At 42.4% G+C, this 21,983-nt stretch overlaps 2 long non-coding RNA genes across 2 annotated transcripts in view; both read right to left on the bottom strand.

Annotated features, from left to right (window-relative positions):
- Positions 1-21,983, bottom strand: part of LOC116812643 (uncharacterized) — a 149,052-nt gene that overhangs the window by 17,225 nt on the left and 109,844 nt on the right. The gene's annotated exons all lie outside the window — the stretch shown is intronic.
- LOC131384257 (uncharacterized) lies at positions 1,234-21,049 on the bottom strand. The gene is made up of 3 exons (XR_009214926.1): positions 20,873-21,049; positions 20,109-20,165; positions 1,234-1,311 (listed from the first exon to the last, which is right to left on the bottom strand). It is a non-coding gene; the product is annotated as an uncharacterized LOC131384257 (long non-coding RNA).

Below are 21,983 nucleotides of genomic sequence, written 5' to 3' on the forward strand. Positions count from 1 at the left end.
CTACAAGCACATGCCACTACACACAGCTAATTTTTTTATTTTTGGTAGAGATGAGGGTCTCACTATATTGCCCACGCTGGTCTCAAACTCCTGGCCTCAAGCGATCCTCCTGCCTCAGCCTTGAAAAGTGCTGGGATTACAGGTGTGAGCCACTGTGCTCATCTAAATTTGTAGAGTTCTAAAAAATATTTTAAGGTGGTTACCTCGTCAGTTTTGGTCTCAATTTTTTAAATGTGGGGAAAACAATAATTTATTTTCACAGCATCCCTCAGACAAGCTCAAATCATTGGAAAGCCACACATTAGTCATCTGAGTATGTCCATCTTGAACCTGACCAGCGCTGTGGTAGGAAAAGGGCCTTGAAGGGAAATATTTACCACAAGCCATTTCCGATTTCATTGTTAGTTGCCAAGGGCTGCCTCCTGGCCACTGGCCATTTGACGATGAGGAGAAATCAACAAAGGGCACATCATTTTTGTTTCTGTTCTGGGCTAGGAGCGCTTCCAGCAGTCCTGACAGTGGAGGAGTGGCACTGTGGGAGGCATTTTACTCTATTTCTGTAGAAAACAACACCAAGGGAAGGAAGCACGCCGGTCAGATCAGCTTCCCTTCCCGGCCAACAGGTACTTGGCAGTTCTCCAAGTTGTAGGATTTTTGTAAGAAATATGTACTTTTCCATTTTAACTAATGTAACAATGATTATGTCTTCAAACTACCAAATAGTTATGATCTCCTGTGTGATCCTAATGTCAGAAAGCAATATTTGTTCTTTTAGAGAAAGTATTTAGCCAAAACTGCCCTAAAATTCTAGTACTGAAAGGGCCTTGGCAGGATCAAACGATTGCAAATCTTGTTTCTGATTTTCAAGGTTAAAGCATATACAGGACTTGTTACATGATCCATTTCATTCTTTGATTGGTTCTTCTCTTTAATCTGTTTTCTGTAAAATGCTACATTATTTTGTCATCCAAATGTTTGAAAACAAATGTAGCCTTTTCTTCTTTAGGTTAAAACAGTCACATTAGCTCAACTTATGTCCAATTCCAATATTCAAATAAATTACCTTACAATTTTCTTTTATCATCTTTTCCAGTTTTTACATATAACTCCTAAAACTTGAAGATTAATACTGGAATCCTGTGGTAGAAAGGACCTAAAACTGTGACACAGAGATCTGGTAGTAAAGCACTTACTGGAGGCAAATCCATACATGGCTCTCCATCGCTGGACATATGGCCTTCAAGGGTTGTGAGCACTTTCCCCGGAATCACACTTTACAAAGTTCTCACACTTTGTAGGGAACATAGAGGCCTTCCATGTAGAGAAATATATGTATTTAGTTATTGTATTACAAAGAGGCAGTCTTCAAAAGCAAAAAGGACTTCAGGTCTTATAATATGTCAGAATCAACTAGTGATTACAAATTGTATTCCTTATTTAACTAACCTTATTAGCTCCCTGCTCTTCTATGGAAGGTGTGCAGGCCCCCATGTCCCAAGGTCAAGGTGGGTCTGTTGTACTTGAAAGCCTGAGGGGCGCCCCCTCCAGCAGCCTATCCTAACCAGCACGAGATGATTACTCATGGCCATCCACAGATGTGCAGCTACTAAAACTTTACCCAGTGATGAACTGCCGGCCTATCCCCAACTTGGTTGTTTACCATGAGAAGAAAAAACGCAATAAAAAATAGTCTTAAGTGGATCTCCCACACTATTGATGGCCTGAGGCGCTGGGGAACTTTAGGATTAAAGGCTCATTCTTCCAGCATGGTAGAAAAAGAAACAAATAGTAGCTAGAGTAAAGTACTGTCGTTTTAATCAGCATCTTCAGTACAAGAAAAAAAAAAATCAGTTCAGGAACTATTTGAAGACGATGTTAATCTTTTGGCTCATGAAAGGAAATATGTGTTCTGTGACTGCTCTGCTGAGAAGGGTGTGTGTGTTACGTTAATATGGTAGAAAAGTATTGCTGCAAAGAGCTGATATAAATTTGCACGACTTAAGCTTGAAATAATAGATTTCAAATGTCCCTCAAAGAGAAATTCATTAAGAATGAGGAACAAATTTTTCAAGCCATTATTAATTACATAACAAATGTAGTAACAGTGCTTTCTGTGTGTGTGACCCAAATCAACACGGTGTGTATAGGTTTTGCACACAATTAGATGTCTTCGCGTGCCAGGCCTACAACCCTGTGGGAGAAAACCGCAGGTGAGTTGTGAAGACCCGAGGCTCTGAGACCTTGGGCCCAGCCTGGGCCGCGTGCTGCCACCCTCTTGCTTCGTCTGTCTGCTGCGCTCATTTGTAAGTAATCGTCCAAATGTTTTTATGTATCTTGCTGGCTATAGGTCCTTAAAAATGATGCTGAGAAGTGAAGATGAGAGTGAAGACAGTAAAGGAAGCTTCTGGAAGAGGAGGGAGGCAAGCCCAGAGGAAGGGGTGGAAGGGCAGGTATGCCACCTGAAAACCCCATGGATCCTTCACTTGTCTCCAGACAAAACGAAAACGTGCAATTCATCAGCAACGCGTAGCCTCAGAAAGTACTGTGCCTGATCAGATAAGAAGGCTGTTATGTTTTGGCTGGATGCAGTGGCTCAGGCCTGTAGTCCCAGCACTTTGGGAGGCTGAGGCAGGTGGATCACCTGAGGTCAGGAGTTCCAGTCCAGCCTGGCCAACATAGTGAAACCATGTCTCTACTAAAAATACAAAAATTAGCCAGGTGTGGTGGTGGGCGCCTGTAGTCCCAGCTACTTGGGAGGCTGAGACAGGAGAATTGCTTGAACCCAGGAGGCGGAGGTTGCAGTGAGCTGAGATCGCACCACTGCCCTCCAGCCAGGGCAACAAGAGTGATACTCCATCACACACACACACAAAAAAGCCCAGAAGCATGTTTCAAGGTATTCAATTTTCTTTAAAAATATTCCAATCTATTATACCCCACCCCAAAAGGGAACTTTGAATTTTACTCCTGATTTATTTTGGATTCAGCATGGTTTCTATGCCCGCCCCAGCCCCAGCCCTCACTATGCCACTGAGGGAAAAGTGTGTCTGTAATGAAAGCATCGTCTTCAGCCCTCATCCTGCACTTCCTCAGATCTCACCTGAAGCCAAAGCATCCAAGAGCAAGGCTGGAAACCCAAGCTTACTATGTTTAACCCACACACTTTGGCTTTTGTCTCTTACTTTTTTATACTGTGGGCTCAGCTAGGATTGAAGTGTCCATTTTAACAGCAAATATCTTTCTTTCTTAGTGATTTAAATCAGTTGACTGTACCTTGCTTAAATCCAGTTTCTCACAAAATAGAATAAACAGCAAATGGTTTTATGACTGTAGCAAATGATTCTTAGAAATTTTCCCTTTGATAAATATTGTTTCTACCCATGTAGACATGATATGGCGATTTGGAGAGTGACATTAGCTTAGGAGCAAATAGGATTCCATGACTGAGAACAGAAGAAAGATTCTTTGTTTTCTTTTTCTTTTTCTTTTCTTTTCTTTTTCTTTTCTTTTGTTTTCTCTCATGGAGTTTTACTCTTGTTGCCCAGGCTGGAGTGCAGTGGCATGATCTCGGCTCACTGCAACCTCCACCTCCAAGGTTCAAGTGATTCTCCTGCCTCAGCCTCCCAAGTAGCTGGGATTTCAGGCGCCCACCACCATGCCTGGCTATCTTTTTGTATTTTTAGTAGAGACAGGGTTTCACCATATTGGCCAGACTGGTCTCAAACTCCTGACCTCAGGTGATCCGCCTGCCTCAGCCTCCCAAAGTGCTGGGATTACAGGCATGAGACACTATGCCCAGACAAAGAAAGATGCTTTCTTAAGTTTCACACTGGCACTTGAATTCTTATGAATTCACGGGGTCTCGGGTCCCAAATAAATTGTTTGGCTCTTTTCCTAGGCTTTGTTAAGCCTTCTGAAGTATTATCTTAAGAATCTTCCATCTCTAAAAAAAAAATAAACAAATAAATAAATAAAAATTAGCTAGGAATGGTGGTGCATGACTGTGGTCCCAATTACTCAGGTCACTGAGAGAGAAGGATGGCTTGAGCGCAGGAGGTTGAAGCTGCAGTGAGCTATGATCACACCATTGCACTCCAGCCTGAGCAACAGAGCAAGATCATCTCTAAAAAACAAATTTTTTTTTCACTTAACAATTCAGGATATCTCTGGCAACACAGTGCATGTCAGTCTATTACAAACGGAAAATGTGTAGCTGTTACAGGGATGTAACAACAGCAGGGATAATGTAAGTGATAAAAGGGGGGGTGTTGCTAGCACTAGATGAAATGAGATTGCAGGGGAAAGCTTGCCTCCAGCCTCCACTTCCCGCAAGGTCCAGACAGTTTCTGTATAGTCACAGCCATCCGTGTACCATCTGGAGAACAAGGTGAGCCCTTCTCTCACAGATCACGGGATGTGGCCACTCACTGGAGACTGATGCTCGTCGCTCTGATTGGTCTTCGGTTTAGGCTAACGCTCATCATAGAAAGAGCTTTTGTTGATTTAAATTCCACACATGCTGCTATCACAAAATGAGGGGAAAAACGTTTTTCTCAAAAGTCGTGTTAGCCAAGATGGTTTGTTCATTAATTCTGGAACTCTCTACATCTATTTTAACTGTCTGCAAGTAACCCTGTACCCAACTTGCTAATCAATTTTTTGGACTGTTAGCTTTATAGACCAAAGATAAAGTACAGTGCTTTCTTTGGAGAGTACAGTCTCCTGGATAGCCTTGGTGGATTTCCCTTAAAATGGCTGGGCAACCTTAAGGGAGCTGCATATGTAAAATGCTTGGCTGTCAAGTATTAGCGTGATTGTCCTTGCATTTTCCTAACCCGACTGCATGTCCAGTGATATCTGGCCCTTGGCGTTGTGGTTCACAGGAGCCACTTGTAACAACTGGAAGGTGTCTTATGCAAACCAAGCTCTAGCTTGAAACAGAGGTCAATGAAATCAATGGATACCTCTTGTCTGGCTTCTCCTTTCCAATAACTGAGGGGGCCTTACCCTGCCATACAAGCTCGAGAGTCAGCTCTTTCCTCACCTAGTTGGTGCAAACAGGACCAGAAGCACAAAGACAGAAGCAGCACAGCATGGGAACACCAGCAGAGACCTGCAGGAGGTCACGGATGCAGGCCTGGTTCCCAGGCAGAGCCTGGGATGCCAAGCTGTAGCCTGGAATTTTTACAGCTGAGTTTTAAACCCCTGACACTGAGAGTTTATAATGGAAATGCTGCCAGACCTTTAACTATAGCGACGCCACTATAATATTTATAAGTACCTCATACTCTTTCCAAACACATGTGCTCATTACTGATGTCTCTGCTTCTGCCTCACTTCTGGGGGAAACTCTCTGTATAAACAAAACAGATTGGCTTGCTTATGCTTTCAAACGCTAATTGCTCTCTGTCTCTATCTGCTAGAAGAAAGCCAGCCCCAGGCCAAGCGATGCAGCCGGTCCGCTGAGCTTTGCGAAGCTGCGGTACCCATAATGCAGACTTCCTTTCTCACTCTCCCCACTGGAGTTAGTCAATCTGCACATGCTTTAGTATTTTCTTCTAATTATTCCCTTCAGTTATGCACCTGAGGGAGGCCTGGCTGGCGGATTGGAGACAACCCGTGAACCCACTACATCTGACAGGTTCTGACCGTTAGGCAGGCTCTAAGTAAACAGGGGACAACGGGCTGCACATCAGTGAAAGGCCACTTGGAGTGCTGACAGCTTATCTGGTCCAACATAAGTAGGATTCCAGGGAAACTGATTGCTTAATAGTGATGAGGAATGACAAGGATTTCCTAACTCTTCGACGAACCCCACAGCAATTGTATGTCTGGAAACAAAGTCATGCTGAGCCACTGAGCTGTGAGACACACACATGGCCTGCAGGTGAGAAGGAGACAAAGGAGATGCATCCCCCTCTGAACTGTTGGTCTGGGAAGCCAGCTCCTCATCGCCACTCAGGTCACCAGACGCCCACCTCTGCAAGGTGGAATGCAGAGCAGCACTGTGGACACTCACGCTGCCACCGGCTTTGGTGCCCAGCCCTCAGAATATTCCTGGAGCTATATACAGACTCTCCTGTGGTCTAATGCCCTCAGACGTTCAACCACAAGTGAATCAGGAATGGGAAGTAAAGATGTGTAGACAGTAATTTCAGTGCTGAATTCCAAGGTCATGAAAAGAAGCAAGTGAGGAATGTACCTTCAGCCGATTCATCGGGCCCCTGGGCACCCCAGGGATACAGCCGGTGTGTAGCCAAGGCTGGCCATGGGAGCATCGTCACACACACCCATGCCAGAGCCGGCCACATGGCAAGATGATGCATTCAGGCTGTGTCAGATAGCAGAACTGCAGCTTACATTCACCAGTTAAGTGCTGTTGGGGTTTCAGATGAGAAACCCAATGTGGATGGTTTCTCTTGACAAGCCACAGACACATGGAACTACAAGAACACACAGGAATTAACTTATTCAGAAGACATCCTTCCAGAGTAAGCTATCCAAGCAGATGATATGCAGTGAACTGAGGTGAAAGGGCTCCCTAACAGTACCAGTGCTATAATACACAGAAGACACCATCCAGCACGTTGACCAGCTGAGCACCTGACAGGAAGTAAGTTAGTGGTGAGAGGTAAGAACTTAGGCATCTGGAGTGAAGAGACTGCTGCATGTATGGTGTCTGGGGCATTTTGCCCTTGAAGTTAAGCAGCGGGGCTTTGGGGACCAGCCAACAAAAAGTTGCAAATAATGCTGGTCACTGAGTGGTGATGTCTGCACACTGACACTGCTGGAGAACTATGTGGCCAGTGGCCCCATTATCAAATGGGAGGAAATTGTCTTGAGGGATGATCAGACCATTAATATCAATATCACGTTGGTGTTTTTAGTGTTGAATAAATGGAATTAGCTGGGCTGGCATTTTAGTATTAGGCTACAGAGAGCGATAACTATGCAACAATTTCACCTACTCAAGATTGCTCACAGAACCACATGTATCCATTCTATATCACTGACCCTTTCTTCCCGGAAATCCCTGGCATTATCAGAACCACGAACTAATTCAGTTACTATTATTTGTTGGGCAATTACTGGGTTTAGTATATAAGAGCACTCTTAATGAGAACAAAATTTGCCTTTACCACTGAATGGAAAGGCAATAATACAGTAATTTGATACAGAGCCTCCTACAGAAAATGTAACATGGAGAGAATACTTATAAATATGTCTGGTCACAAGGAAAGATCATACCTTCCTTGAAGATATGATCCACGCAATAAATGTGTGAAGGAACATCAGTTTCTTCTCTTTATTTCTACTTGGAGGCAAAAAATGTATAAAGGAACTCAGGCAATCACTCACCTTCCAGGAAAACCACCAAGACCTCCTGAGTGGAGTCTGACCTCTGGATTTCAGAGCCCCAGTGACACCAAGCTGAGGAGGGGGTTAGGGGACTGTGGACACTCACATTAGCCTGGAGCATGTGGGGTGGGTCAGGCCCTGCCACAAATGTGGTAGCTGTGTTTGCATGCTGGAGCCTCCACACCTGCCCTGGGACAGAGCTGTCCCTACAGTCCCCACAAAGTCTAATTTAAGCTCTGTGTTTTGCAACTAGTCTATATTTGAATAGTTGATTTCAGATAACCCTTGAAAACAGGAAGCAAATGCTATAATTTTAAAGAACTATTTGGCAATCAACCTATGAAGAATAACAATCCTAGATTTTTAAGTGTGGGAAGAAATATCCTCAGAAATTTAATGTTAAAACTTTTCTATTTCTTCCTGTAGTTTGTCAGCATTTACTGTGGCAGACATAGGAGAAAGAGTAAAGATTTAAAGTTGCCTAAGCAAATAAATAATTGGAAGAGTCCATAGTCCCTCTTCTCAAGAAAGGCAGCACGATGAGGAATCACTTTATTCCAATTTCAAAACCTTTTCAAATAAAGAAAACAGAAGGGAGCATTTTGCGAAGGCAGAATCTAGAGCTAATGTAATCATCATGTTGAATATGAAAGAATAAAACATTAAAATAAAGGAGAACACGTTAGTGTCTTTCCCTTGAAAACACTGCCATCGTGGCAGAGAAGTCATGAAGTGCAGAGGCTGCATTTACAGGGAGCCTGACTTCCAGCAAGGGAGCCTCCTGAGTGAGACAAGACCACCTGCTCCAAGCAGGAGCTTACCCTTCAGGCCGCACCTGCCCAGTGGTGTCCAACAGCACAGCAGCTCAGGGTGAGGAAAGCCAGACAGGTGAACTCAAGAAATCCTGTTCAAGTGTGTAGGTACCAAATTCAAACATGTTACATAAACTATTAATATCTGAGCTAAACAAATAATGAGCTGCTGGAAATCTAGCCGACACACTTGTGAACTTCTCCTTCCCATACCACACATGAAATGTGGGTTACCTGCCCCAGCCCAAAGGCCTCGCCTCCAGAAGGAGCTACTGATGTACCTGGGTGGCCTCCCCTGCTGTGCAGTCTTCAGACCTTACACCTGACACCTGGCCTCAGTCGTGCGGAGGAACACAGGCGCAGGCACAGCCACGTGGGGACGCAGCGGGGCATTTGAGGAGTCACTGCCTGGAGAGACTGCTGCCCTCTCTTTGTTTTTAGAAAGAAACGTGCTATTCTGACATCTCTCTCTGGGGAATTACAGCAAGTCGGCTGAGGAGCAGATCTGGGGAATGAGGAGCCCCAGATGCAAAATTTGAATAGAATCCTTTTCTGAACATAGCTGGTGATATGATAAGCATATACTAAAAACATTTCCACTTAACTTCGAGCTTTGCTAAGACCTCTTCCCCCACTGCTGATCCAATGACACACTTCAATCCAGCAGTCAGATGCCAGCCTTTGCAAGACTTGATAACATTGAGATAAACCTCACAAAAAATGCATCTCCCTCCCTGTAAAGGTTGAAAGAGGAATTATCCTAGGTGGGTGTGGTGGCCCATGCCTCTAATCCCAAGTACTGGGGAGGCTGAGGTGGGAAAATTACTTTACACCAGGAGTTCAAGGCTGTAGTGAGCTATGATCGCACCACTATATGCCAGCCTGGGCATCTCTTAAAAAAAAAAAAAAGATTATGCTAAAGATGGAAAGGACTTACTCAGAAGAGTGAGCCTCTCCCCTGCCTCTCCTTCTCTTCTGCACTCTAAGAAGGACTCTTCCAGCTCACAGCAGAGCCAAGGTTCTTCTAGTGGCCATGTAGCTGCATGAAGAAACAGCCCCAAAACAACTCTCTTAAACAAATAAACACTCCAGTGCTTGCACTTTATGTTCCCAATCTCTGCCACCATTAATCACATTCAGAGTTTGTCTTTAAGAGCCTGCAGTGAAGGAGTGAGAGGTGGGAGGAAAGGAAGGAAAATAAACTCCTGAGCCCAGTTAGATCCGAGAGGCACAGGGAAGATGGAAACCCGCCTCGCCTGCCAAAACGGACTTCTGGATGCCGGTGAGAGGTGCCCACGATGGAAATGAGGGGATGGTTTCAAACAGAAACCAACAGCGAGCCCAGAGACAGCACTATCATTTCAGCGTCACCCAAACGTCAGTAGGAAGCCCAGTATGGGGCTGACAGCGCTTCATGCACATATGTATATGGCTACTGTTGAGGAAAAAACTCTGGGAAACACAAATGTGAGTTGGTTAAGGCCACGTCCAAATAGACACGAATCTCGACTTCAGGGACGCAAGAATGAGGAGGAGGTCTCGTGCTCAGGCCGCCCCAGCCTTACACCACCTGCTTATCAAGTCTGAATCGGACGGGGAGAGGAGTCTGTTGTTCCATCGTCTCCCCCAGCTGGGAGCGGAACAAGGAGTCAACAAAAACCCTTCAGCTTTTTATCTGCTGTTTGTGATCATTTCCTTTCCATTTTTCAAAACTCCAAATTCCCTTCAGACCCTAAATAACTTCATCATCATTTTCACATTTGCAAATGAAACATTCTGTTCCAAAGAAATCTAAGTGAGTGTGAGGTCACTGGGTTGCCCAGGGCCATCTTCCACATTGCAGTGCTGGGAGACCATCCTGCAGGGAGCCAGGCTGGGCACCACTGTGTATTTTTTGTGTATCCTGCTCATGACACTGAATGTTCCTGATTTATAGCAGTTAGTGAAACAATGGAACATTCTTCTTTTGCCTTTGTTGTTGTTATTGTTCGAAAAACTACCAATTGCTTTTTGGCTGAAAACTGTCTTGCTGGGTGTCAGAGAACACAATTCAAGTGATGAAAGCTAACTGAGTTGTTGTATGTTTAATGCCCCAACAGGATCTGCAAACCAAAGGTTAACATGGGCCAATGGGTTTATCACCAACTTATGGATATCCTCGGCTTAATCAAAGATGCATCTACTAGCTCACACCCTTCCCAGAATCTCACCCATTGTTAGGCAAGAGAACAAGAAAATAGACGTTTAAACAAACATCTTCTTGCCTAGACCTTTGATACAGACTTTCAGCCTTACCCCTAATAATAAAATCACCCTTAGAAACTGGCTGTGTGCCTTACTGATTTAGTGATCTCTTCCCCATGAAACCAAAGCGACTGAAATTCATCATCCTGATAGATCTCACTTCAGAGTTCTATACCTCCGCACACTGAGCCTTGAGTGTGTATGCTCCTGGGAATATTTGTAAGTTGAAGCCATAACAGAGAAACAAACCAAAGTGAACTGAACAGCTAATAGAAAAAGGTCTGTTGTTACAATACATCAGAGTTACTGAAACAGCACTTCTGTAGCCTGGAGTAAGGTTCACTACATAGGATTTACTGGCTTTAATGGGGGGGGGGGCAGTTTACAATGTTCTAATATAGTTTTCAATTATGTTCTATAATGTTCTAGTAGAATTTTTCTTGTGTAAACCCACATTGAAATCCTAAATTATCTTTATACTCGTCAAGGACAGAAGCTCAGGGGTTTCTGGACACATTACACATGCACTAATCAAAAGACAACTGTCTGCTCCAGAGAACATTATTATGTTTTCTGATGTGCCTTTGATGTAAATGAAATGTAAGCTCAAGCGGCCTCAACTGTGGAGTATTGTAGACATCCAAAGGGCCGGGGGCTTCATATAATCTTACATTGCGTCTTCAGGCTGTGAATAATATACATTCTCTCTGATGTCATATCCACAGCGTTAACAGCAACTTCTATGTAGATAATGTTCTGTGAGTACAAACCTGACCATGAGATGTGCTTTCAGTTCTGCATATGGAAAGACTCAGCTGTCAGACGTGGCTAAGATTTCAAGACCAAAATTAAGCAATGGGCCATGGGATGCAAAGGAAAGAGGAAAAAAAGCTGAGCAAGATGTTGGGGGAAGAATGGGAATGGGGTGTATTTTGACTGAATGAGTATGGATTTGCTTATTGGATCGTGCCACACCACTTTCCCTAAGTGTGCATTGAAAAGTTGGCTACAAGTATACGTGAGATGTGAGTATTCTGTAGCTTAAAAAAAAATCTCCCTGAGACTGTACTTGTTGAAACTTTCTGGACAATCATTCAAATTTTAAATTTAGGTTTAATTTCAGTAAATTGTATTACAAAAAATAAAGATGTTAGATAACTGGGATTTTTGCTTACCTAGCTAGACTCCAGGTTTTTAGCCATCCATCAAAATGTTATGCGCTACATGAGGTAAAGTGCAAGATCTTATGGTGTGGCTTCTAATCATATTGGAAGTAATTTCACTTCACACATTCCTTCTCATTCTTCAATTTAAAAAAATATACGTGTTAACCTGATAAGAAAGTAACTGCCATACACTAAATCATGGTTTCTGAAAATGGAGGTTAGACAGATGACTGTGAATCTCTGAATCTCTTTTAATTGTATAGGAAACTTTGTGTTTGTGTTTTAATGTGCATATGTGAATTTTCCTAGAGAGAAGGGACTGTTCTTCCCTTAGCTATCCAAGGGTCACCTTGCCTTAAAAAGAGTAAGAGCCCATTAACCCTTTCCTTTTACTATAACCATTTCAATACATGATGTTTTTATTCTGTCTATTCACTTACTTATTATCCAACTAATATTTATTGATTGTGTGGAGTGAAAAGAGTCACAAAGTCGGTAAATTTAAAAGGAGACCTTTATTTCTAAGGCAGTTACAACATGCAGGCAGGAAGCAAAGTCTCAGGCTAAACTAGAGAACCTTGCTTCAGGGAGAAGGAAGAAGAGACAGGTAAATATGCTAAATGGAGCAGCAGGGTGTACATATTTAACAGGATATGAGAAAAGTTTATGAATATTCATGAAGAAGACCCATGCACAGCTCTGGGCAGCCAGCTGATCTAAGCCGAGTGGTCTTTGAGCCTTTCATTCCCTCAAGCTGGCTTTTGAGAAAATCTAGTCATGATTAGTAAGGGGAAGGGGGCTGGAAGAAAATGGGATGTGACCAGACTCCCATCCCACCATGGCCAGTTTGGCTCTGTGTCCCCACCCAAATGTCATATGGCATTGTAATTCCCCATGTTGAGGGAGGGACCTGGTGGGAGATGACTGGATCATCGGGGCAGATTTCCCCCTTGCTGTCCTCCTGGTAATAAGTGAGTTCTCACAAGAGCTGATAGTTTAAAGTGTGTGGCACCTCCCCCTTTGCTCTCTCTCTCTCCTGCCACCGTGTGAAGATGTGCTTGCTTCCCTGTCACCCTTCTGCTGTGATTGTAAGTTTTCTGAGGCCTCCCAGTCATGCTTCCTGTACAGCCTGTGGAACTGTGAGTCAATTAAACCTCTTTTCTTCATGAATTACCCAGTCTCAGGTAATTCTTTATAGCAGTGTGAAAATGAACTAATACAGCCAGGAACTTACAATTTGGGGTTCTTTTAGCCAAAGGAGGGCCTGTTAATCTGCCAGAGGGGTTAAGGACTTTCATTTCAGCTTCAAGTGGCTATGTAGGATCCACTGGTAGGTAAGACACATATATCCCCTGTCTTAGGGGTTCTTTGGGCTAATTTGGAAGTGCAGATGGAAAAAAATACTATGGAAGAACTTCCATTTACTAAGCAAACAGATGGGACTTTCTACCTCAGACCAGGGTAGCAGGGAAGATTCCTGAGCAATATCCGATGGTCTCAAACTATTAAAGCTACTATCCTTAATGATCCACAAATTATCCTATCTTCAACCCCTTCAGGTTGGCTCCTCAGTCCTTTTGACAAAACCCCAGAAGGCTTTGCAAGTATTCTTGATTTCTTGAATGGCAAGATGTTCTGGTCTTGTCTTGCACATTTCCTGCCCCAGACCTGGAATTAGCCATCCTCAAAGGGGCACTGGAAATGGTATTTATTTACCAGGCTCTGTTGCCCAGGCTGGAGTGCAATGATGTGATCTCGGCTCACTGCAACCTCCACCTCCTGGGTTCAAGCCATTATCCTGCCTCAGTCTCCCAAGTAGCTGGGACTACAGGCATACACCACTATGCCTGGCTAATTTTTGTATTTTTAGTACAGACAGAGTTTCACTATGTTGACAGGCTGGTCTCAAATTCCTGACCTCAAGTGATCTGCCTGCCTTGGCCTCTCAAACTGCTGAGATTACAGGCATGAGCCACCACACCCAGCCGGCAATGATATTTAGATATCACAGTCTAGATGCTAGGGATTCAAAACTCAATATTTTAAAATCACAAGAGGAAACTCAACCTTTGTACATGAGAGGTTTAGTTTCCAAAATCTTAGAGTCAGATAAAGATGGTGTTATAGGATGCAGCATGAAATAACAGGAAGGAAGTAGATGGATGTAAATCCACACTTAAAGTCCATCAGCTTGGAATCCCTCAGCCTCTTAGGCTGACTCCACATGTCCAAATGGAGATACCATTACCTCCTTTAGGATCGTACTTGGGATTAAATGAGGAGATGTCACTACAGCAGCAGGCACTTCCTATATGACTCAATATACCATATTTCATTGAACTTGAAAGGCCATAGATTATGAAATGCCCTTCGACTTCCATGGCCTGGCATTGCTATTAGAATAAAGGCCATGCCCTGACCATCTCCCTAGAGCCCGTGTGGCCACCCAGCACCTTCAGTCTCATATCCCAGAACCCTTCTGATGGTCTGGGGTCCAGCCTCCCTGGCTACTCCCAGCTCCAGGCCTCTGCACAGGCTGTTCTCCCTGCTGGAAGCATTCTTCCTGGGGGTCACTCCTCTCCTTGTTTAGATTTCACTTAAAATCACTCTATCTAGCATGGAAAAGAAAGTACTTTTTTGTTTTTATCCCCTCTGAATGTGGGCCTCTAAACCCATGATATAAGAGATTGTTTTTTAACCTGGGTTACCAGATAATTTCTTTCCACTTTCATCTAAATATAATACTCTGACTGAAGTTTCTGTTTAGAACTTAAAAATTTAAAAAGTCAAACTTTGTATAAGTGCCTGTTAGAAAGTGCCAACTACCTGAGTGTTCTAAAGCCCTTTCTTTAAAGCATTATCAATTACATCAATGAAATATCATTTTTATCATAGCAGCAGAAATTTCAGAAACCAAGATTATTTATTTTCCCAAATTTTAGTAACAGCATTAGGCCATTTTTTAAACAATGATGAAAGCAATTATAAAATGTTCTTATGGAAGTTAATCTAGAACCATCTCTAAAATGGTCACAAATCTTGCAAGCTCCGGAACTATATGTCACAGGGAGCAAATACTGAATCCCCTCCTTATTAGCTGTGGGTCCAAGGGAAAACTACTTAGCCTGTCTGGACATCAGTTTTCTCTGCTAAAAACTGAGTATAACAATAATTCTTATCTTATAAAATTGTCATAAGGATTAAATAAAACAATGCCGTCAAGGCAAATAGAACATTGCCCAGGACTTCTGCTTCCAACCAAGAGGGAATAACAGGCTGATTTACCCTCCTGGCTGAAACAGCAAAAATCCACACAAAACATGTGAAAGAAAAATTCTAAGACACTGACATCAGACAACAAAGAACGTTAGCCCCTGAGGGACAGGGAACAAACCAGGGGAGCCCTGATACTGCCCAGCTGACTGCCTTGAGAGAGTTCTGGCCACGACATGCAAAGGGGAAACCCAGGCAGAGAGCCGGTAGACACCTGAGTTGAGAAGAGGAAGCTGAGATTTTGCATAGACCAAGAAAGCTAGCATTGGCAGAGCTGGAGAGGAGAGGAACTAAAGAAATACACAGACGGTCTCGCTCATGTGTTAAATGAGGACTGATCAGTGCAGCATGGCTGGGCAAAATGCCATCTGAAAGAAATAGAAGTAAGAGTACCCTACTCCCACGTGGGCTGGGAATAGTGTCTGTCCCCACCAGCCAGAATGGAAAAAAACACAACTCACCAGGAATCGGACCAAGTACTCAAAATGGTATTAATTCCATAGTAGGAAACAGTTATCCCTAAATTGAGCACTATCTGGCCCCACCTAAAACTTAAAAGCAATACCCAAAGGAATCAAACTCTTTCCAAGTAATTCAACTGCATAGAAGAACAAAGCTCAGAATATTATAGGAGTTTAAAATATCCAGTCTTCAACAAGATAAAATTCACAATGTCTGGCATCTAATTAAAAATTGTCAGTCACAAAAAGAAGCAGCAAAAATCTAAAATGATGAGCAAAATCAATAAATCAAAACCAACAACTGACATATATGTTAAAATTAGCTAACAAGGACACTAAAACAGTTAAATTAACTGTATTCCATATGTTCAAAAAGTTAAGTGGAGGTATGGAAGATATTTTAAAAGACACAAATTAAATTTCTAGACATGAAAACTACAATGTCTGAGATAAAAATGTACTCGATGGGATTAACGGCAAGACAGACATTGTTGAAGAAAATATTAATGAACTTGAAAACAGGAATAGAAACTATTCAAAACAAAACTGAGGGAAAAGAGTTTTAAAATAGTTAACAGAGCATTATTGAGCTGTGGGACAACTTCAAAAGGTTCTTCTGTAAGTAAGTGGAGTTCTAAGAGAAGGTGATAGAAAAAGTATTTGAAGAAATATCTGGAAAAAATTCAGATTTAATGAAAACTATAAATTTACATGCAGATTCAAGAAGCACAACAAAACTCAAGGCAAAAAATGAAGAAACCAGAGCAAGACACATCATCAAATTGCTCAAAATCACTGATAAAGAGAAAATTCTTTAAAGCAGCCAGAGAAAACATTTTATAAAGGAGCAAAGATAAGTATGATAGCAGGCTTTTCGCTAGAAGCAATACAAGCAATACAAGCAAGAAGACAGTGGAATGACATCTTTAAAATACTGAAACAACAAACTGTTAATATAGAATTCTACACCCAGAAAAGGAAAAAAAATAAAAACTTTCAAAGATGAAGGTGAAATAAAGATGTTTTAAGACATACAAAAGCTGAAATAATTCATCGCCAGTGGATTTACACTATAAGAAATGATAAAATGAAGTTTTTAAGGTATTCACTTCATCAAGAGAACATTATAGTCCTAATTATTTGTGGACTTAGTAACAGAGTTTCACATTATATGAAACAAAAACTAATAGAGCTGCAAGATGATTCATAAAAGAAAAAAAAAAACTAATAAGCTGGACCTCATCAGCATTTAAAGCCTTTCTCTTGTGAAAAGCACTGTTAAGAGAATAACAAGTAAAGCCACAGACTCAGAGAAAATATTTTCAAAATATATATTTGATAAAGGACTTGTATCCAAAGTACACAAAGAACTCTTAAAACCCATCAATAAGTAAATGAAAACCCCAGTTTTAAAATGGGCAAAAGAACTGAACATTTCACCAAAGAAGATATTCAGATGACAAATAAACATTGAAAAGCTATTCAACATCATCTTTCACTTGGGAAATGAAAATTAAAACAACAATCACCACACATATACTAAAATGTTCTAAACCCAAAAAAGACTAACAATACCAATTTTTGGTGAGGATGTGGACCAACAAAAACTTCCATTAATTACTGGTGGGAATGCAAATGATACAGCCATGATAAAAGACAGTTTGGCAGTTTCTTGTAAATTAAACAGTCTTATTATCCAATCCAGCAATTATGCGTCTGTTCACCCTCCAAAAATGTGCGCACACATGTTTTAGAAGCTTTATCCATAATTGCCAAAAATTGGAAGCAACTAAGATGTTCTTTAGCAGGTGAATGGATAAATTGTAGTACAAACACACAATGGAATACTATTCATTGATGAAAAGAAGTGAATATCAATCCCCACAACAAACAACATTAGTGAAACTTAAGTGCATATTACTGAGTGAAAAAAGCCAGTCTGAAAATGCTTCATGATTCCATTTACCTGATGATATAGTTTGGCTGTGTTCCCACCTAAATCTCATCTTGAAGTGTAGCTCCCGTAATTCCCACACACGTTGTAGGAGGGACCCAGTGGGAGATAACTGAATCATGTAAGCAATTTTCCCCATACTGTTCTCGTGGTAGTGAATAAGTCTCACAAGATCTGATGGTTTTATAAAGGGAAACCTCTTTCACTTGGCTCTCATTTTTCTCTCATGTCTGTTGCCATGTAAGATGTGCCTTTTGCCTTCCACCGTGATCGTGAGGCCTCTCCAGTTACGTGGAACTGTGGGTCCATTAAACCTCTTTTTCTTTAAAAATTATACAATCTGCTGTATGTCTTTATCAGCAGTGTGAAAACAGACTAATAAACCTGACACTGTGGAAAAGGCAACCGTATAGATTGGAAAAACAAATTAGTGGTTTCAGGTGGTTTGCAGAGGATTGGGGTGGGTGTTGGAAGGTAAAGTACAGGAATATTTTTAGGTGGAAAGAGTATTCTGTGTGATACTGTAAGTGTTGGCTCAATGGCCCTACTCATTTTTCAAAATCATGGAAGTTTAGAGCACAGAGTGAACATTCATGTATGCAATTCTTTTTTTTTTTTTTTTTTTTTTTTGAGACGGAGTTTCACTCTTTTTGCCCAGGCTGGAGTGTGCAATGGCACGATCTCGGCTCACTGCAACCTCTGCCTCCCAGGTTCAAGCAACTCTCCTGCTTCAACCTCCCAAGTAGCTGGGATCACAGGCACCTGCCACCATGCCCAGCTAATTTTTTGTATTTTTAGTAGAGACTGGTTTTCACCATGTTGGCCAGGATGGTCTCTATCTCTTCACTTCATGATCTGCCCGCCTCGGCCTCCCAAAGTGCCAGGATTACAGGTATAAGCCACCGCGCCCGGCCGCAATTCTTTAAAAACATATTTAGGAGATCTGGGGCTCCCAGGATGAAATGTAGAATCATGACAGGGTGACAAAAGAATCTAACTACTTGATACATCTACAAAGCAATTTCATTGAGGTTCGTCAGTGAAATGGTTGGAGGAAAAAGTGGTGGTCACCCAAGTTACTTTAGAAATGAATGGGGACTATAAGACTAAAGGTAGAAGAAACTGTCTATAGACTATACTCTAGCTGTTAAGGCTGCCTCCCATGTGAGCAAGGGTTAACAATTCTAATGTTGCTGTTCATGTACACTGGACAATTAAGTAAATGGATGGCAGATGGTAGGAGGAGGTTCCAAACTGCGGGGTCAAGAGGCTATAGACAAGCAAAGGGGAAGGCAGTATGTTCTACATGGTAATGGTGAGGGCTGGAGACATCGATATGAACTCATATTTAGCTTAATATAGATGCAGCTTGTTTCCTATAGAAATATTTATACATAAGTGTTTAAATATGTTAGCATATACACTCATATTTCCTTACTCTGTAAAGGAAAGAGTTTAGAAGCAATGACATCCCACTAGCACCATGCACACCTAGCAACCAGACCTTGGTTTTAAATGCTGTTCTCCAATAAAAGAAACCAGAGTTCTTTGGAGAGATGGCTGATTCTAGGTGTGAGGTAAGAAATACACAATATGAGCCAGGAACAGCTTGTGTTGCCAGAAGGTCAGGAAGTACAAAAAACAACAACAAAAAACCCACAGTGATGGACTATTACAGGGGGATACCAGCACTAACAGAAAGAGCTCCCAGTGGCAAACATCAGCAATCTGAGCAACAAAATAAATACCCCCAAATGTAAAGCAAATATCCATGATTCCCTAATGATACAAATCAAGGATTGACTATATAAATACATGGAAAACAGTAGATAGATCTCTAATACAGAAGAATTCTAAGTAATTTATGTAGATACCGACTCCTTACACAGGTAGGCATAACCCCACCTGTTAAGTGTGGCTGCACAAAGGGACTTCCCTCCAAAGAGTACAGCATGGAAAAGCTGGGGGAAGTAACTTTGCAGGGCAGAAACCTGGCAAACACTTCCTCAGCCAGGTGATCAAGGTTAACATCAGAAGTGATGTCATGTTGAGAATATGTGCCCTTGATATGATGTGATGAGAATGGTACTTTACCTACAAGCTCCCTGCCCCCAAGATCCATAACACCAGTCTAATCATGAGAAAAACAGTCCTCAAAACTGCCAATGTCATCTAACAAGGGAAGTCTGAGAAACCTTCAGTGAAGAACAGCCTCAAAGACAAGGCAAGTGAATGCAACGTGGGGTGCCAGATGGGATGCCAGGATAGAAAAGAGACGTGAAACTAAGGAGATCTAAACCAAGTATCAATTTTCAGTGAGTAATATGTAGGTGTTGGATTATCCATTGTGACAGATGTGAGCAATAGGGGAAGCTGGATGCAGGGGATGCAGGCATCATCTGTGCTCCCTTGGCAAATTTTCTATAAATTTAAACTGTTCTAAAATTAAAAAGTGTATTAAATAATAATTATCTTTTAAAGATCATGCTGGGCATATTATTTATGTATTGCCACTCTTTTCAAGTGTCTGTTTTACTGTCAGTGAGACTCTCAAACTGCAGTTGTTTTAGAGGTTGTACCCTAATGATCAACCCAGCGGCAGACACAGATTCTGAAGGACCCTCAGCTTGTACAGTTTTAGAGACTGCATATTTTTCGGAAATGAAAATATAGTGTTATACACACAAAGTTAAGTTAGGAGCCTTGGGAGAGCCTCACTTTCAGCAGAAGGACCCGGATGCTGTACTTCCTCAGCTTCAGGGTCCTCATCTCTGGATCAGCTTGGGAAAACATTTCTTACCCTCCTTTAGCAGTCAGTTCACAGGGTTAGGAAATTTACCGTTTCTGAGAATTGAGAATGAGTTGCAGGAATTTCGCCCAGGCAGACTTACAGATCCTACAAAAGGGGAATAAGTTGTCAGAAAATACAGCAGGTGAGAACGCAGGCTGAAGACTAGAACAAGAGGCAACACGCTCGTTCAAATCCGTCATCCTGCAAAAATCATCCCCTGAGGTAACCCGAGGACCATCTGACAAAAATGATACCCTTACGGTTGGCTTGTGTCGGAATTCTGGGACCTAAAAAATCGCTAAAAACACTTCCCATAGCTCTCTAGGAGAAGTGGAATACTTTCATAGCCTGATGAAGCATCTCTGGGTGTCAAGCAGGGCTTTGGGAGTTGAGGGAAATGAAGACGAGCCCAGCTCAGTCCCAGGCGCACCCCCGACAGCCTCGCAGGTCTAAACACGCGTGTCGGGCCCGCGCCTCCTGCGCTCGCCCGGCTGAGCCTGCAGAGCCGCTGTGGGCCGCCCGGTCAGAGCGCACGGGTAATTAGCTGCAGCTAAGCCCGGTGCCCAGCATGTTGGAGCAGGTTGGCATCCTATGTTTAAGATGCACCTGTTTACGATTAGCCGCAATGGGTTCCACAGCCCACGCCTCATTTCTTGGAGGGAAGGAAGAACTTGTTTGAGCAGTGATCACAACCTTTTCTCCCTTCCAGTTCCGTGTACCGTTTCAAACTCGTTCACCTGGTCTGCTTTTAATGTTCTTTTTCTCCAACTCTGCTGCAAATTGATTTATGTAAACTGCTAGGTAAAACTCACAAAATAACTCTTCTTTCTTCACTGTGATAGGATGACGCAGCCTCCCAGAATATGTTGATGCCAAAACCTCACATCTGTCCTGGACTGTGGACCCCAGAAGTCGTGCAGAGCTGCTGCAGGAGTCTCACAGACCACCCAAGGGGGCACTTCAGCGGTGGCCGACCCACATTAAGGAGTGAGAGCTAAGCTAGAGACAGAACATGTCTGCCCTCCAGAATTTCCTCATGGTTCCAGAGAGGGTAAAACGTTCTCAGAACTCCTCCAGTTAAAGGCCTGCTCCCATAGCAACCCAACCTAGGGCGATCTCTGTAGATCCATACAAACCTACCGAGATCTCAGGTTCAGTGCTTGTACTGAGCAAGGGCATTAGGAAACACCTGGCCTGTCTCCTTTCTCTCCCCTCAGCCGTCCTGTCACTGTCCCCGGACAGCCTATCCGTTCCAGGTTCTCTGCCCCACTCTGATTAAATTCCAAGGTACTCAGATGGGAGTTTGCCATGTTGGCCAAGGCTGGCGGATTGTGGGCAGATGAAGGAAAAGATGATGGATCATAAGGTCTTTTTAGATTCCTAAAATTAGTCACCTGATTCAACAATAGCAATGAGTCCTAAAATTTCATAGAGCATCAGAGTCATTTGGAAAACTGTCACAGAAAGGCAGTTGCCCAGAGATTCTGCTTGATTGATGTTGGAGCTGGGCTATGTGCTTTTACAATTCTATCTATACCTGAATTTGAGCATCACTGATTTACAGGTCAGCCAACTCTATCAGGTTTTCCTATGTACCAGGACCCTATGGCATAGGGACTGTACATGGAATTTCTGAGCTTACTTCTCATTCTAGTTACATTCCACTAGGGCCCAACAAACAGTTCATCTATCAACACATATTTATCGAATGCTTACTGGACTATCAGGGAATATATATATATATATATATATATTTATGTATGTTTTATATATATATTTATGTGTGTGTGTGTATATATATATATATATATGAACTTGTTTGAGCAGTGATTGCAACCTTTTCTCTCTTCCAGTTCCATGTGCCATTTCAAACTCATTCACCTGGTCTGCTTTTAATGTTCTTTTTCTCCAAGTCTGCTGTGT

This window comes from Hylobates moloch, unplaced genomic scaffold (assembly GCF_009828535.3).
Source record: "Hylobates moloch isolate HMO894 unplaced genomic scaffold, HMol_V3 SCAFFOLD_9, whole genome shotgun sequence".
Taxonomy (NCBI): domain Eukaryota; kingdom Metazoa; phylum Chordata; class Mammalia; order Primates; family Hylobatidae; genus Hylobates; species Hylobates moloch.